At 48.4% G+C, this 19,054-nt stretch overlaps 1 pseudogene; it reads left to right on the top strand.

Annotated features, from left to right (window-relative positions):
* Nucleotides 1-7,011: 7,011 nt before the first annotated feature.
* Nucleotides 7,012-7,981, top strand: LOC146334001 (tubulin polyglutamylase complex subunit 1 pseudogene; annotated as a pseudogene).
* The last annotated feature ends 11,073 nt before the right edge of the window (nt 7,982-19,054 follow it).

Genomic DNA, 19,054 nt, shown 5'->3' with positions numbered 1-19,054 from the left:
CTCACGCTCAAAGCAGAGTCGACCCTGGGCAACCCCCACGCTACAGTTTTATCACCTCAGCTTGCATTCCTCAGCCAGCCTGTCACTTTGATTGGTTGCCAGCGGTTTGCTTGGCAACCTTATCTGAGGGTTACTGTCTGCTCATTCCAGGCATGCGCAGCTCTTACAGTACTACGTGCTGCTTAAGGCACATACAATGGCTTTTAGGTTACATTTTTACTACACAGCCCAGCCACAATGAGCAGAAGGAAGAGATTGCTGATGCTAGCCAGGATGCCTCTGTTGGATTGAGATCCCTGGGTCTCTGAGATCTCCTTTACTTCCTTCTGGAGCACTTGGTATTTGTCTCTAGGGCCTGATCTACATTGTGCCTGCCACTGCAATGAAGTTGGGCTCCTGCCAGCTTAAACGCACCCGCATTAAAACGTGATTATCCACACTCACCCATCTTCCCCGGTTCCAGTGCTTCCTCGAATGCGCTATGCTGGTTCACACTCCCCGCCGTGCTGTTTACCCGCTCTCCAGCAAGGCGCCTCTCATTGGCTGAGCGGCAACTCCTCCTGCCTCAGCAAACACCCCCTTCCTCCCCCTCCCTCTGTGTCTTTCTGCACTAGCTCAAGACAAAGCCCCACTGGACCTGCGTCACTCCCTCCCATTGATTCTCTTCGCACACTTTCCAGGCATATTGTACAGTCAGGGCCAGAAATATTGGAACAAGGATAACCGTTTTGGCAGTTGGCCTCTGCACACCACCACATTGAGGTTGAAAGGAAACACACCCAGATGGGAGCGAAGTCAGGACTTCCAGCAGTAATGCAAGGGGTTTGGCAAAAGTGGGGCACTAACCATTCAGGAAGGACAGCCAGTGGCACACACACACACCCATCGTTGGGGGCTCATAAGTAATGGAGCAAGCCAACGTCATTTCAAACTGAAGGATTGCCTTTAATGCCTGGGTGAAAATCCTTTGCAGTCAATGACTGCCTGAAGCCTGGAACCCATGGACATGACCCAATGCTGAGTTTCCTCCCTCGAGGCGCTTTGCCAGGCCTTCATTGCAGCTGCCTTCAGCTGCTGCTTGTTTGTGGGTCTTTCTGCCTTCAGTCTTGTCTTCAGTAGGTGAAAAGCATGCTCTACTGCGTGGAGATCAGGTGACTGACTTGGCCATGGAAACCCTTGGGCAGCTTTTGCTGTCTGTTTGGGGTCATTATCCATCTGCGATATGAAGCGGCGTCCTATCCGTTTGGCAGCATTCGGCTGAATCTGAGCAGGAAGTATAGCCCTATGCACTTCAGAATTCGTCCTGCTGCTTTTATCAGCAGTCAGGTCCTCAATAAACACCAGTGACCCGGCTCCATTGGCAGCCATACATGCCCAGGCCATAACACTGCCTCCGCCATGTTTGACAGATGATGTGGCATGCTTGGATCATGAGCTGTTCCTTTCCTTCTCCGTACTTTTCTCTTCCCATCATTCTCGTACAAGTTAATCTTGGTCTCATCAGTCCAAAGAATCTTATTCCAGAACTGTGCAGGCTTTTTTAGGTGTTTGCTGGTGTTAGAAAAAGGGGAAGTCTAGCGAGACAGTCACATAAGCATAATCAGAAATAAACATGTTGACACAGTCGTGCTCTAATGAGTCAGCTAACGGCTCAGTCAGTTGACATGACTTGTGGCTAACAGAAAATTGTAAAGATTTGTGGTATAAATCTTTGAAAGGTAAAGATTTGGGTATAAAAGATTTGTGCATGCTTAACTCGGGGTCCAGACTGCTCTGCACCCGTTTTGCAAAACGACTAATAAAATAGTGTTGGATCCACTGCTGCCTGCCTGGCATCCTTTCTTTCAACCAGAAGCAAGAACTTTTGATCTAACAATTTGGTGCCGTGACTCGGATCCTGCTTCGGGGCGCGTCCCCTTTGCGCTGAACCGAGGGGCCGCGGAGGGGAAGTGGCCACAGGCGGTTGTTTTACGCTGCCTTCTCCTCACATCGGCGGCAGTGAAGGCGCTTGGGGACCAACGCCAGAGGAAGAGGGAGACGTGATCACTCCTTTTAGGCACCGGCAGTGGATCAATAAAGCAGCTGGACGCAGCTGCGGGCGGGACAGAAGAGGCCTTTGGGGTAAGTGAAACAGCTTACATTAGGGGATAAACGCGGGACGGTGGTGTGTTTGTGCTTGTGTGAGACGCCTACGGGCGAAGCGAGTGAGGAGCCCCGATCTGCATTTCCCTACCCCGGCGACGGGCTGGGTTAGATGAGGGCGAAGCGCGAGACTGGTTGATTGAAATTACCACCGTCATGGGCAGGTCCCAATCCAAGCCTGAAGAAGAGTCCCCTATGCCCTTAGAGTGTTGTTTGCGCAATTGGTCACATTTTAAGCAAGATTATGGAACTAAGATGACAAAGGATCGCCTTGTCCTTCTTTGTGCCCGGGAATGGCCGGTATTAGAACCCAAATGGCCACCCGAGGGGTCTTTTGACCCAACCCTGGTATCTGTTGTGTGGTATAATAGTAACACAAAGGGGAAGTTGAGACCAGTTCTCCTATATTGATTCATGGGCGACCTGCGTACCCCTTGGTGGCAAGCCCGCTCTGTGAGTTGTCAAATGCATGTCTCTAGCCCTTCCCGTGGTGGTCAATAAGAAACCAACAAAGAAAGGGCCACCTAGGGTCGTGGCCATGGCACCGGAGGACCCACTGCTTCCTCCTCCCTATGGGACGGCCATCACCAGACGACCGCGCCCATTACATGCACCACCATCTCCTGAGGAGCCCACTCGGCGGCCAAATGTCCCCGAGGAGGGCACCTCTCGCAAAGTGGTGCCAGAGGACCCCGTCCCTCTAGTTGAGTTCCAGGACACTTTGCAAGATCGTCTAAATTCCCTTGAAAAAAGTTAGAAATACTAGAGGACACATGGGGACCCTCGTCACAGGAAAGGGCCCCCGAAAAGGGCAGAGAGACAAAAGGGGACCTAGCTACAATTTGCAAAAAGTCCTGACTTTAAAACAAGACAAAAACAAACCTCCTGCCGTGTTCCTCCAAAGGCTAAGGGAAGCCTTCGCCAAGTATACTGATATTGACTTGAATGACCCAAATAATTTAAAGATTCTCTCGACTCAGTTCGTGGGAAATAGTTGCCAAGACATCAGAAAGAAGTTGCAGAAAGTTGAGAGGGGATTGGTGGCTGACCTAAGTGTTTTAGTAGAGGTAGCTCAGAAAGTTTATGAAAGACAAGAGGCAAGCGAAGCTCCTCGCTGCGGTTCTCAGACCCGACAAAGGAGGAGCTAAAAAGAGAAGAAAAGGAGGGAGGAAGGGGTCCTCCCTGAGAAGAGACCAGAGTGCCTTCTGTAAGAAAATTGGGCACCGGAAGCGTGACTGTGAAGCCTTGAAGCAAAAAGAGAGAGAGGAGGGTGCGAGGGGGGGGGGCAGAAAGGATTTTGCATGAACAAGAAAGAGACTAGGACAGACCGGGGCCCGGCCCCCTCTTAGCCGTCTCTGAGGCAAGACGGGACCCCATAGTCAAAATTAAAGTTGGGGGCCGCTCCTACAATGCCCTTGTAGATACAGGGGCCGCCCTGTCCATCCTCCCCCCTTAGCCAACCACCAACGGGAAGTGGGGGATCCACCACCATAATGGGGGTCGAGGGAAGGGCAACCCGAGTGCCCCTTTCTCGTCCCTTGCTCACCAAGGTTGGGAAAACACACCTAGCACACGCCTTTGTCTGTACCCCCTCCTGTCCGGTGGCATTGTTAAGAAGGGACTTGCTGACTAAGCTCCAAACTGAGATTGCTTTCACTTCTGACGGAAGGATAGAAGTACGTCTCCCCCTCTTTGGATTCTCCTGATGCCAGCAGGGAGTCTATTGCAAAGGTCTCGGGCAAACTGGGCTCCGTCGGTCTGCGTGCCATCAGCCATTCCAGCTCTTCTGCTGACATTGGGGCCAACGACGCCCATGGCAACTGCGCCTTTGAGGGCATTGGTGATGAAGACCTCTAGGGGCCCTGCCCTGACGCAACTCTGTGGGATGTAAAATCTCCTCCTGGGTGGATCTCCATGTGCCTCAACCCCAGCCAGCTGCCCACCCTCTTGTCTACATGGATGGGGAGACGGCGCGACCGCTGTATGAGGCGCTGCAAAAAGATAAATTAGATAAATGGAAATGGACTAAGGAGATGAATAAGTCTTTCCTCAGTCTCAAAGCTGCCCTTGTGTCGCCACCTGCCCTGGCCATACCAAACCCCAGTCGACCATTTAGACTCTATGTGCATGGGAATAAAGGCGTAGCCTCGGGCGTACTTTGCCAGCGAAAGGGCCCCTCCTGGAGGCCGGTGGGATATTACTCCAAGGTCCTTGATGTCGCGCCAAGAGGCTGGCCGAGTTGCTTAAGGGCAGATGGGGCCGCAAAGAGGGCAGCCAAGGAAGGAATCCAAGGGACATTTCTCGTCTCACCCAGAAGAGAGGAGCCCCCACATACTCCCCTTCCGAGTTGCAGATGGCGCAAGAACACAGAGTAAGTCCCCGCGGCGACGGATGGATCCAGATGACAGATGGGAGGCTGCTCCTACCGCAGACCCTGCAGGGAGCTATCCTGGAACAAGTGCATCACTCTCTTGGACACCCTGGGGCATCAGCCATGATTGACTATTGCAGGAGGCTGTTCGTCTCTCCTGGCCTAACTGTACGCGCCCATCGACTAGCAGCAACATGTGAGGTTTGCCAGAAAATTAATTCCCCCGGGGCACCCCCTCCACCAAGGGGAGGGCGACCATGGGCGCATTATCCCTTCCAGAGGGTGCAGATTGATTTTGCTGAAATGCCACCGTGTAGGGGTTGCAGATACTTGCTTGTAATAGTGACGGGGTGGGTAGAAGCGTTCCCATGCAGAAGCTGTCAAGCAAAAACTGTAGTTGCTAAGTTGTTACAGGAGGTGATGCTCCGGTTCTCCCTGCCTGAGGTTGAAGAGTCCGACCAGGGCTCACATTTCACCTCAGCTGTTACACAGGGCCTGGCACAAGCTCTGGGGCTAGAGTGGCACTTGCATTGCCCCTGGAGACCCCAGGCGAGTGGACAGGTTGAAAGAACTAATCGGAGTCTCAAGGAGACCCTAACCAAGCTCCAGCAAGGGGTAAAGCTTACTTGGGTTGAGGCTTTGCCAATAGCTCTAACAAAGCTTCAAAGGATGCCAAGAAAGACATAAAGTTGTCCCCCTTTGAGCTAATGTTTAGATTCCCGCCCCGGGTACACTGCGGAAGGAGGGAAGAAGTCAAGTGGGAAATGGGGGATCAGATGTTGAGGGGCCAGTTGACTTCTCTACAGTCCGTGCTTTCACAGCTACGAGCTTACTCCGTCCCGTTCCAGAGGTTGCCGCTAGATGCTCCCATCCATCTCTTCCAGCCGAGAGACAAAGTGTTGTTGAAAAAGTAGAATAAAGAAGCTCTAAAAGAAGGGTGGGAAGGGCCCTACTTGGTGGGACCAACCAGCCATTCATGTGTGAAACTTGTAGGTTCTAGCAAATGGACACATTGCAGCCGGTTAAGGCCATTTAGATAACCCCTGCCTCCTCCTGTCACCCGGAGAGAACAGGAGGACACGGGCAACAGTCCTCTGCTCCCTGGCACCCCCCCGGAAGCTGCCAGGGACACAGGCGAAGAAGCCATCCAGGAGCCACAATCGCCTCTTGTTTATAAATCCCAGTGGTTAATGGAAACTGCCCTGTCAAAACAAATGCTTTTGCTTTACTGCACAGACAAAGAAACTCCGCTTTAAGACATGAGTAAAGACTTAAAGGAGGGAATTGTTAGAAAAAGGGGAAGTCTGGCGAGACAGTCGCATAAGCACAACCAGAAATAAACATGTTGACACAGTCGTGCTCTAAGGAGTCAGCTAACGGCTCAGTCAGTTGACATGACTTGTGGCTAACAGAAAATTGTAAAGGGGGGGGTATAAAAGATTTGTGCATGCTTAACTCGGGGTCCAGACTGCTCTGCACCCGTTTTGCAAAACGACTAATAAAATAGTGTTGGATCCACTGCTGCCTGCCTGGCATCCTTTCTTTCAACCAGAAGCAAGAACTTTTTATCTAACACTGGCAAAGGCTAATCTGGCCTGTCTGTTCTTGAGCGTTACAAGTGGTTTGCACCTCTGTATTTACATTCATACAGTGAAGCCTCTGTATTAACATTCATAAAGCCGTCTCTTGACTGTAGATGTTGACCGTGACATGCCTACCTCCGCAAGGGCGTTCTTGACCTGCCTAGATGTTGCGAAAGGGCTCCTCTTCACCATGAGCAGAATTCTGCAGTCATCCACTTTAGTTGTCTTCCATGGTCTGCCAGGCCTTTTGCTGTTGCTGAGCTTGCCAGTTAATTCCTTCTTTTTCAGGATGTCCCAAACTGTTGTTGGCCACTCCCACTGCTTTTGCTATCTCTCTGATGGGTTTATGTTGTTTCCTTGGCCTAATGATGGCCTCCTTCACTCGCATGGACACCTCTTTGGACCTCATGTTGGGGGTTCCAGGAACAGCCACCAAATGCAAATGTAACCCTCAGAACCACCTCCAGGCCTTTTGTCCGCTTGCTTGGTCATGGGGCACCCAGGAAACAGGCCGCCCCTGGCCATGCAGCTGCTTGTCGGCCATTCATTCCATTACTTATGAGCCCCCAACAACGGGGGTGTGCGCGTGCCACTGGCTGTCCTTCCTGAATGGTCAGTGCCCCGCTTTTGTCAAGCCGCTTGAATTACAGCTGGAAGTCCTGACTTCGCTCCCATCTGGGTGTGTTTCCTTTCAACTTTGATGTGGTGGTGTACAGAGGCCAACTGCCAAAACAGTTATCCTTGTTCCAATATTTCTGGCCCTGACTGTATATAAATGACCATAGTCAAAGACTGCAAATGCGGCATTATTTGGGGCTAAGCCCTACTCCAACTTCTTGGACGATGGGTGGGATCTAAATGCTACTGATATCATTTTGAGACCATTATGTGGCACGTTTTGCTGCTGCTGTCATGATGCCATGGTGCGTGTGAGACTTTACAGCAGCCTTTTCCCAACCTGTGGCCTTTGAGATGTGTTGAGACTACAACTCCCAGCATCCCCCAGTCCAACACACCAGGCTGGGGAAACCTGCTTCACAAAATACAAAAGGAAAGGTCTCTGCCTCAAAGGACTTACAGTCCATAATTCGACATGGGAGATAAACACGAAGAGGGGGAGACAATGAAGCCAGGGATTCAGAGGGGAAGAATATGTGATACTTTGGTCACGTGTCTTTTGGTTTAATTACTGAAGCTGCCTCAAATGGCTGATCGCATCATATTTGTAAAATAAAAATTAAAAGGGGCATCTACCATCCCTGCACTGAGCAGACCGAAACCTGCAGAGTCACTGTGTCCGGTGCCTTGACACCACGGCCTTAGATTATAACGATGTTTTCCCTCTTCCATTAGGACAGCCTTTAACAACAATGTCAGCATGGCGTATGACACCCTGGCTGCCGGCGGGAGGTGCAAGAAGCCGGGGGTCACCGGGAAGCTCTACAGCAACTTGCTGAGGCTGGTGTGCCAAGAGCGGGGCACCCCTGATGAGATCGTGCTCCCCCTGCTGCAAAAGGTCACATGCCAGGAGCATGAGGCAGTGCCATTTGACATCTTCTGCTATGGGGCCCTCACCTGCCTGGTTCTGCTCGAGTTCTTGGCCGAGGCGGACACCCTGTACAATGCGCTGGACAGCGGCACCAGGCCAGCGGATAGAAGGGTCTGCTCAGCGGTTCTGGGCACCCTGGAAGACACCTTCTTCGCAACTGATGTCTCTGCTCCCATCCGTTACTTGGAGGCCAGGTTCAAGCTCAGGCTTGACTGCTTGGCTTTGGCCATAGACAAGGCGCTGAGTGAGAGGAAGGCCAGCGAGGCCCTGGAGAAGGACAAGTTCCTGCAGAGAGCGTCCTCCATCTTCATTGCGAAAATGAAACCTGTTGAGTGACCCCGAGTGCAGGATAAACGTTTTGCTTTCTCAGGCTCCCCAATCAACCACATGTAGGGCCCGGACCAAGGATGCCAACTTTGTGTTTTCTGCGTGTGGGTGTATACATTAGGGAGGGATCTGAGTGGGCCGACTTTCCCTGTTGTTCTCTGTAGCTCTGCTCCCTGTTCTCTGTAGCTCTGCTCCCGTGTTTTTGTTGTTTATTCGGTCAGTCGCTTCCGACTCCTCATGACTTCATGGACCAGCCCACGCCAGAGCTTCTTGTTGGCCGTCACCACCCCCAGCTCCCCCAAGGTCAAGTCCGTCACCTCCAGAATATCATCCATCCACCTTGCCCTTGGTCGGCCCCTCTTCCTTTGGCCTTCCGCTTTCCCTAGCATCAGCATCTTCTCCAGGGTATCCTGTCTTCTCATGATGTGGCCAAAGTACTTCAGTTTTGCCTTTAATATCCTTCCCTCAAGTGAGCAGTCTGGCTTTATTTCCTGGAGGATGGGCTGGTTTGATCTTCTTGCAGGCCAAGGCACGCTCAGAATTTTCCTCCAGCACCACAGTTCAAAAGCATCTATCTTCCTTCGCTCAGCCTTCCTTATGGTCCAGCTCTTGCAGCCATAGGTTACTATGGGGAATACCATTGCTTTCACTATGTGGACCTTTGTTGTCAGCGTGATGTCTCTACTCTTCACTATTTTATCAAGATTTGTCATTTTTCTCCTCCCAAGAAGTAAACGTCTTCTGATTTCCTGGCTGCAGTCAGCATCTGCAGTAATCTTTGTGCCTAGAAAGGCAAAGTCTGTCACTGCCTCCACATTTTCTCCCTCTATTTGCCAGTTATCAATCAAGCTGGTTGCCATAATCTTGGTTTTTTTGAGGTTTAACTGCAACCCAGCTTTTGCACTTTCTTCTTTCACCTTCGTCATGAGGTTCCTCAGCTCCTGCTTGCTTTCAGCCATCAAAGTGGTATCATCTGCATATTGGAGATTGTTAATGTTTCTTCCAGCAATTTTAACTCCAGCCTTGGCTTCATCAAGCCCAGCACGTCGCATGATGTGTTCTGCGTACAGGTTGAATAGGTAGGCTGAGAGTATACAACCCTGCCATACCCCTTTCCCAATCTTGAACCAGTCCGTTGTTCCGTGGTCTGTTCTTACCGTTGCTACTTGGTCATTATACAGATGCCTCAGGAGGCAGACAAGATGACTAGGTATCCCCATACCACCAAGAACTTGCCACAATTTGTTATGATCCACACAGTCAGAGGCTTTAGAATAGTCAATAAAACAGAAATAGATGTTTTTCTGAAACTCCCTGGCTTTCTCCATTATCCAGCGGATATTGGCAATTTGGTCTCTAGTTCCTCTGCCTTTTCAAAACCCAGCTTGTACATCTGGCAATTCTCGTTCCATGAATTGCTGGAGTCTACCTTGCAAGATCTTGAGCATCACCTTACTGGCATGTGAAATAAGTGCCACTGTTCGATAGTTTGAACATTCTTTGGTGCTTCCCTTTTTTGGTATGGGGATATAGGTTGATTTTTTCCAATCTGTTGGCCATTCTTGTGTTCTTCAAATTTGCTGGCATATGGCATGCATCACCTTGACAGCATCAAGTGCTGCTACCATGTAAGCGATGCCAAACAGCTGGAGTTGACCGGACTGTATCTTGTTCCGTAGATTTTTATGGCAAAGGTTGGGTGGGTTCGAACGATAAAGGAGGTATTTAAATTTGGTTTTACTGCGAATTCTCTGGGGGGTGTGTGTTGTTTATTAAATATCCCCCTTCCCAAGTTCTTTGCCTCCAGCTAGGAAGCACCCTTTCTTCTGATTCAAGAAGAGTAAAATGGTTGTGAAGGTGGAAACAGTTCCTCTACATCTTGGCCCCTTTCAGATCACGTCCATGCCTGCCCCACACATCCCTGCCTGCCCCAAGCCAAAGTGGATCGTGGAACTTGAAACTCCAGTATTTCCCCTCCTGCCTGGATTGTGGCTCTCTGTTATGAAGTCAGCCATCTTCTGCATCCTGACATCTACAGGTAACCAGTGTAATCTGCAGCAAAATGTTGCAGTATGGAATGCGCCTCTTTAGTACTTGAGTCATTCAACCAAACTCTCCTCCACCGTGCTCCATTTCCCCTACAGTTTTCCATTTCCCCCACAACTGTCAGCATTCTTTGGCTTCCAGACTCCTTGGGCTATTGGGAGGGCAGGGGGTTCCCCCAAACCTACCGATCCCTCCCTCCTTTGTGTGGGCTGTGCCATTTTAGTTAAGTAAGCACCAGCCCTCACTTCTAAACATCAGAGAAAATTATCATGTCCCCCTGTTTGGACTTCTGCAGGAATCTCAGTCTCTTGGGATACCCATATAATCAAATTTCTGGCCTGGTTTGGACATCCCAACAACCCAGGTTTGTTTCCGTTTTTAAACCCTGGGTTGTGAATGGAGCAGGAGTGAGCAACCCAGGGCTGGAACCCATGGGTGCTTGGTTTGTGTATTTCCCGCTTGCAGTAGGAGCCTGCTCAACTGCTCCCATTTCATTCACAACAGCCCAGGGTTAAAAACAAAAACAAAAAACCTGGGTCATTGTGGTGTCCAAACTGGGCTATCGTGCGGTACTGATGTGTATTAACAGGCTGGGCATCTGCTTCAGACACACACACACACCCTCTGTTTTAGAGGAGAAGTGAAGAAATAACCCATTTTCAAGTTTTTGTTGCCTCAGAAGGACACCCGTGCAACATAGGAACGCAAGAAGAGCCCTGCTGGATCAGGCCAAGGGTCCATCTAGTCCAGCGTTCTGTTCACACAGGGGCCAACCAGCTGCCCACGAAAAACCCACAGGCAGGACATGACTGCAACAGCACTCTCCCGCCCATTCCCCAGCAACTGGTGCACACAGGCACCCTGCCTCTGAGACCGCCAATCAGCAGCCCCGATGGGAAACCCACAAACAGGGCAGGAGTGCAACAGCACCCTCCGCCCATGTTCCCCAGCAACTGATACTGGAGGTAGCATAGGGCCATCAGGACTAGTAGCCATTGGTAGCTGCCTCCTCCATGAATTCTAAACACGTTGAAGTATCCTAATGGTACTGATAACCTAGTGTGTGTATCTATGTGATTTGAAAGAGGTAAGGCAAACAGCTTGTCAGCTAGACAGAGGAAAGCAGTTTCCGTCTGACCGCAAGCGGAGTGATGCAGGCAGAAAACAGAGAGTAGATTTATTTATTTTGTATGTATTTATGTAGTACATTCCTAATCTGCACAAGAACTAATATTCTCTGGGTGGATTAGAACTATTTAAAAAACTAAAATACCATTTTAAAACACAGTGTAGTGGCTAGAGTGTTGGACTGGGAGCTGGGAGATCCAAGTTCTAGTTCCCACTCGGCCATGGAAGCTCACTGGGTGACTTTGGGCCAGTCACACACTCTCAGCCCAACCTACCTCACAGGGTTGTTGTTGTGAGGATAAAATGGAGAGGAGGATAATGTAAGCTGCCTTGGGTTCCTTGCAAGAGGGAAAAAGGTGGGATATAAATGCAATAAATAAAACAAATATAAAATACAATTTGTTGTTCAGTCGTGTCCGACTCTTCGTGACCCCATGGACCATGGCACGCCAGGCCTTCCTGTCCTTCGCTCTCTCCGGGAGCGTGCACAAGTTCATATTCATTGCATCGGTGATACTAGCTATCCAGCCATCTCATCCTCTGCCGTCCCCTTCTCCTTTTGCCTTCGATCTTTCTCAGCATCAGGGTCTTTTCCAGAGAGTTTTCTCTTCGCATTAGGTGGCCAAAATATTGGAGCTTCAGCTTCAGTCTCTGTCCTTCCAATGAGCACTCAGGGTTGATTTCCTTTAGGATGGACTGATTTGACCTCCTTGCAGTCCAGGGGACTCGTAAGAGTCTTCTCCAGCACCACAGTTCAAAAGCATCCATTCTTCGGCGCTCATCCTTCCTTATAGCCCAGCTCTCACAGCCATACATTACTACTGGGAAAACCATAGCTTTGATTAGACGGACCTTTGTCGGCAAGGTGATGTCTCTGCTTCTTACTATGCTGTCTAGGTTGGCCATAGCTTTCCTCCCAAGGAGCAAGCGTCTTTTAATTTCATGGCTACAGTCACCGTCTGCAGTGATCTTGGAGCCCAATAAAATCTGTCAGTGCTTCCATTTCTTCCCCTTCTCTATGCCAGGAAGTGATGGGGCCAGATGCCATGATCTTAGTTTTTTAATGTTGAGTTTCAAACCAGCTTTTGCACTCTCCACTTTCACCCTCAACAAAAGGCTCTTTAGATCCTCTTCGCTTTCTTCCATTAGGGCAGAGCTTTCCAAACTGTGTGCCGCGACACATTAGTGTGTCGGCGGCAGTGTGTAGGTGTGTTGCGCGAAATGCAGAAAATTGTGCGGAAGGGCACCATGGTGCTCCCTTACTCGCGTTTGCTTCCCTTGGCCCCTCCCCCAGAACTTCCTAAAGCAGCTAATGTTAAGGCAGCTAAGGCTTAGCTGCTTTAACATTAGCTAGGATCATGTGGCGTCTTGACATAGGATGCATGTGATTTGGCGGTGTTGGAGCAGTACGGCGAGGTGGAGGCGTGGGGCGAAGAGAGGGGAGGGGAGGCGCTGCCCTGGGAGCAGAGCTTGGCCGATGCTGGGACGGAGAAGTGGCAGCGGTCACCAGCCTGCAAGATTTCGAGCGTGCCCTTCGTGGACTTCTGCACTGCGCTCCTGCGCGGCCAGGCCAGAGTAGCGCGCGGGTGGACATGCCGCCTGGGACTGCACCACGCAGGCCTTCCGCCATCTTGGCCAGTCGGAACGGAGCTCAGTGGAGGCCAGAGGCCTCGGAATCAGCGTGCTCCCAATCACCCGGGCGAGCGCAGCTGCAGGCTGTCACCCAGTCAACCCACCTGCTGCTGGCTCAGGGGAGGCCACCCTCCCAAACCCAATGTGGCAAACAGCAAGCCACCCACCACGTGGCACTTGTAATTTGATTTCTGCCATTTATTTTTATGTTTACTCTGCTGTAATTGTGGATTAACCACCCATTGGCAGTGTATCACCGGAGAGTGCTGGAACTGGGCTCTGGACATAGGCATGGCAAATATTTACAGCAATATAGCCTTGTAGTGAGACATATATATTTACACCATTTTTGTTGGACTTTTGCTTCTCTACTTCATGTGTTTTTGCAGCTGAGCTCCTACCTGGGCCTATGTGTCCTAATATGTATTGTAAGTACTTTAGTTAATTTTGTTTATTTTTCACATTTTCTTGCACTTATTTACATACTGTTACTCATAAATGACAACAATGTATGTTATCTTACAAATCATATATTTTTAAAAATATAAATGAAAGGTTTTCATGAGTTATGTTCTATCCCCATACATTTCGTTATTACAATTTATGTATGTGTCCGTATCTCTTATAACGGTTTAGTTTAACCTCCGGTTTGCTAGTAAAACTGAATTACCGTGTCACGAAATGATGCATGTCTAAAAGGTGTGTCACCACCATGAAAAGTTTGGAAAGCTCTGCATTAGGGTGGTATCGTCTGCGTATCTGAGGTTGTTGATAATTCTCCCAGCAATCTTAATTCCGACCTGTGATTCATCCAACCCGGTGTTTCTCATGATGTACCCTGCATATAAGTCAAATAAGCAGGGCGACAATATGCAGCCTTGTCGTACTCCTTTCCCAGTTTTGAACCACTTGGTTGTTCCATGTCCGGTTCTTCCTGTTGCTTCTTGACCCTCGTACAGGTTTCTCAGGAGACAGGTAAGGTGGTCTGGTACTCCCATCTCTTTCAGAATTTGCCAACGTTTGTTGTGATCCACACAATCAAAGGCTTTAGCGTAGTCAATGATAAAATACAATACATATATTTAAAAGAATAAAATACAACAGAATGCAAAATGAGAGACAGCATGGGAATCAATAAAGCCACAATATCCTAGGACTTGATCTCTAAAATGCCTGGGAGAAAAGAAAAGTCTTTGCCTGGCGCCGAAAGACAACAACGTAGGTGCCAGGCAAACCTCTTTGGGGAGTTTACTCCATAAGTGGGGTGCCAGCACTGAGAAAGCCCTGTTTCTTCTAGCTACCCATGTAGCTTCCTTGGGTGGGGACGTCCGGAGGGTGTCAAAAAATGACCTAAAGGTCTGAACAGTACATGCAGGAGGAGATGAGCCTTTAAATATTCTGGTCCCAAACCGGATTACCACCTGCAGGACATAGGGCCCTGGGAGAGAAGGGTTGTAAGTGCAGACGAGTCAAAAACAGATGCGAAGAGCTTAAAATTTATTTAAAATATTTCTTGGCTGCTTTTCAGGGCAGAAGCCCTCCCAAGGCGGCTTACAGCAATAAAATACATAAAAAAGAGCTTCCCCTACATTTTAGTCTTTCCGTTTCTGTCATTTTAAATCTGTTCTCCAGATGCTTTGGACTGCTACTCCCACAATCCCTGAGCATTGGCCACACTTGTTGGGATTTACAGTATGTGAGTTTTAGTCCAAAGATCTACAACTCCTATAAGTTCCAAATAGTGCGACCAACAGTCAGGGATTGTGTGTACCTATATAAATATACCCCTTCATAGATCACTGCCTTGTTGTGGCGAAGGGGCTTGCGTAACTCAGTGAAGCCATAAGCTATGCGGTGCAGGGCCACCCAAGACAGACAGGTCATGGCAGAGAGTTCTGACAAAATGTGGTCCACTGGAGAAGGAAATGGCAACCCACTCCAGTATTCTTGCCAAGAAAACCCCATGGAACGTATCACAAGGCTAAAAGAGATAACGCCGGAAGATGAGCCCCTCAGGTCGGAAGGTGTCCAATATACTACTGGGGAAGAGCAGAGGGTATTTCCAAGTAGCGCCAGAAAGAGTGAAGTGGCTGGGCCAAAGCCGAAAGGACACTCAGCTGGGGATGTGTCTGGTGGTGAAAAGAAAATCCAATGCTGTAAAGAACAATATTGTTTAGGAACCTGGAATGTCAGATCAATGAATCAAGGTAAGCTGGAGGTGGTCAAACATGAGATGGCAAGATTGAACATCGACATCTTGGGAATCAGCGAACTAAAATGGACAGACATGGGCGAATTTAATTCAGGTGACCATCATATCTACTACTGTGGGCAAGAATCCCTTAGAAGAAATGGAGTAGCACTCATAGTCAACAAAAGGGTGGGAAAAGCAGTACTGGGGTACAATCTCAAAAACGATAGAATGATCTCAGTACGAATCCAAGGCAAACCATTCAACATCACAGTAATTCAAGTCTATGCCCCAACCACTGATGCCGAAGAAGCTGAGGTTGATTGGTTCTATGAAGACCTACAACACCTTGTAGAACTAACACCAAAAAAAGATGTCCTCTTCATCATAGGGGATTGGAATGCTAAAGTAGGAAGTCAAGAAATCACCGGGATAACAGGCAGGCATGGCCTTGGTGCACAAAATGAAGCAGGACAAAAGCTCATAGAGTTTTGCCAGGAGAACACGCTGATCATAGCAAACACTCTTTTCCAACAGCACAAGAGGCGACTCTACACATGGACATCATCAGATGGTCAATATCGAAAGCAGATTGATTATGTCCTTTGCAGTCAAAGATGGAGAAGCTCTATACAGTCAGTCAAAACAAGACCTGGAGCTGACTGTGGCTCAGATCATGAGCTTCTTGTTGCAAAATTTCAGCTTAAATTGAAGAATGTAGGGAAAACCACTAAACCATTCAGGTATGACCTCAATCATATCCCTGATGAATATACAGTGGAGGTGAGGAATAGATTTCAGGGATTAGACCTGATAGACAGAGTGCCTGAGGAACTATGGACGGAGGTCCGTAACATTGTTAGGAGGCAGCAACGAAATCCATCCCAAAGAAAAAGAAATGCAAGAAAGCCAAGTGGCTGTCTGAGGAGGCTTTACATGTAGCTGAGGAAAGAAGGGAGGCGAAAAGCAAGGGAGAAAGGGGAAGATATATCCAGCTGAATGCAGAGTTCCAGAGAATAGCCAGGAGAGACAAGAAGGCCTTCTTAAATGAACAATGCAAAGAAATCGAGGAAAACAACAGAATGGGAAAGACTAGAGATCTCTTCAAGAAAATCGGAGATCTCAAGGGAACGTTTTGTGCAAAGACGGGCATGATAAAGGACAAAGAAGGCAGGGACCTAACAGAAGCAGATGAGATTAAGAAGAGGTGGCAAGAATACACAGAAGAACTATCCAGGAAAGATCTGAATATCCCTGATAGCCATGATAGTGCGGCCACTGAACTTGAGCCGGACATCCTCGAGAGTGAAGTCAAGTGGGCCTTAGGAAGCCTTACTAACAACAAAGCTAGCGGAGATGACAGTCTTCCAGCTGAGCTATTTAAAATCCTAAAAGATGATGCTGTTAAAGTGCTGCATTCAATATGCCAACAAATTTGGAACACTCAACAATGGCCGCAAGACTGGAAAAGGTCAGTTTACATTCCAATTCCAAAGAAGGGCAACGCCAAAGAGTGTTCAAACTACCGCACAATTGTGCTCATTTCACATGCCGGCAAGGTGATGCTCAAAATCCTACAAGCTAGGCTTCAGCAGTATGCGAACCGAGAACTACTGGAAGTACAAGCTGGGTTTCGAAGAGGCAGAGGAACTAGAGATCAAATCGCCAACATTCGCTGCATCATGGAGAAAGCAAGAGAATTCCAGAAAAATGTCTATTTCTAAATGTCTAAACGTTGTTGTCTTTCGGCGCCAGGCAAAGACTTTTCTTTTCTCCCAGGCATTTTAGAGATCAAGTCCTAGGATATTGTGGCTTTATTGATTCCCATGCTGTCTCTCATTTTGCATTCTGTTGTATTTTATTCTTTTAAATATATGTATTGTATTTTATCATTGACTACACTAAAGCCTTTGATTGTGTGGATCACAACAAACTGTGGCAAATTCTTAAAGTGATGGGAGTACCAGACAACCTTACCTGTCTCCTGAGAAACCTGTACGAGGGTCAAAAAGCAACAGTAAGAACCAGACATGGAACAACTGAGTGGTTCAAAATTGGGAAAGGAGTACGACAAGGCTGCATATTGTCACCCTGCTTATTTAACTTATATGCAGAGTACATCATGAGAAATGCCGGGTTGGATGAATCAGAGGTCGGAATTAAGATTGCTGGGAGAATTATCAACAACCTCAGATATGCAGACGATACCACCCTAATGGCAGAAAGCAAAGAGGATCTCAAGAGCCTCTTGTTGAGGGTGAAAGAGGAGAGTGCAAAAGCTGTTTTGAAACTCAACATTAAGAAAACTAAGATCATGGCATCTGGCCCCCTCACTTCCTGGCATATAGAAGGGGAAGAAATGGAAGCAGTGACAGATTTTACTTTCTTGGGCTCCAAGATCACCGCAGACGGTGACTGTAGCCATGAAATTAAAAGACGCTTGCTCCTTGGGAGGAAAGCTATGGCAAACCTAGACAGCATAGTACGAAGCAGAGACATCACCTTGCCGACAAAGGTCCGTCTAATCAAAGCTATGGTTTTCCCAGTAGTAATGTATGGCTGTGAGAGCTGGACTATAAGGAAGGCTGAGCGCCGAAGAATCGATGCTTTCGAACTGTGGTGCTGGAGAAGACTCTTACGAGTTCCCTGGACTGCAAGGAGGTCAAATCAGTCAATCCTAAAGGAAATCAACCCTGAGTGCTCATTGGAAGGACAGATCCTGAAGCTGAAGCTCAAATATTTTGGCCACCTAATGCGAAGAGAAAACTCTCTGGAAAAGACCCTGATGCTGGGAAAGACTGAAGGCAAAAGGAGAAGGGGACGGCAGAGGATGAGATGGCTAGATAGCATCACGGATGCAATGAATATGAACTTGAGCACGCTCCGGGAGAGAGCGGAGGACAGGAAGGCCTGGCGTGCTATGGTCCATGGGGTCACGAAGAGTCGGACATGACTGAACGACTGAACAACAATAGATCACTGATGGTCTACAAGTCTCTTCAGCCTCAGACAACAGAGCCATTGGTGATAGATGAGGAACACAGGGAAACCCACAAGCAGGACATGAGTGCAACAGCACCCTCCCACCCATGTTCCTCAGCAACTGGTATACATAGGCTTACTGCCTCTGAGATGGGAGGTAGCATATTAGCATGAATAGCAAAACAGAATTTTAAACTTAAGAGCAAAATGTTTCTGCTTACGCCTTCAGCTGCTCCAGTATGGAGAGCCCGTGTGGTGTAGTATTGGATTGGAACTGGGGCAACCTGGGTTCAAGTCCCCACTCACTGAAGCTCACTGGGAGACTTTGGGCCAGTCACTTGGCCCTGAGCCGCACCAACCTCTCAGGGTTGTTGTGAGGTTAAAATGGAGAGGAGGACCATGTTAAGCCTCCTAGGGTTCCTTGCAAGAGGAGAAAAGGTGGGACATAAATGTAATATTTATATTATTTTAATTCATTGCATTTCTAATCTGCCCAATAACTAATGTTCTGTGGGCACATTTAAACACAGTTAAATGTTTGTATTGTATTTTATATTTTTAAAAGAATCAAAAACAATAGAATCCAAAACAAGAAACACCACAGGGATCGATAAAACAGCCGTAATCACCTAGAACTAATAATTATAATTTAAAAATAAATATTTCATTTAATTTCTATACCGCCCAATACCCAAAGCTCTCTGGGTGGTTCACAAAATACACAAAAATATGTGTATTTATTATATATATATATATATATATATATATATATATATAAATAAAAAAACACAAATATACAGACATAACGCATGCACACATCTACGTATGCGCACATATGCACATGAAAGGCATTACAGCCTTTCCAGATGGGTTGGACTACAACTCCTATCACCCCCAGCCAAAGCCCCCCTCTGGCTGGCTGCCTGGGGGTGATGGGAGTTGTAGTTCCGACCCATCTGGAGGACGCCACGTTGCCGACGCCTGCCAGGCATCTTCCATCTAGTCTGAATGTGTGTTTATTTCCGCTTTCTTCCTGCCAAAGCCGCAAGGGCTGCTGGGAGCTGTAGTCGTGGCCGCCGCCTCTCGGCCTCGCCCTCTTCCGC

Source organism: Heloderma suspectum, chromosome W (genome assembly GCF_057233095.1).
Source record: "Heloderma suspectum isolate Gila_16-S chromosome W, 16-S_ref, whole genome shotgun sequence".
Taxonomy (NCBI): Eukaryota; Metazoa; Chordata; class Lepidosauria; order Squamata; family Helodermatidae; genus Heloderma; species Heloderma suspectum.
Note: the sequence above shows the minus strand (reverse complement) of the source record. Positions and strands in the feature narration are given on the sequence as shown.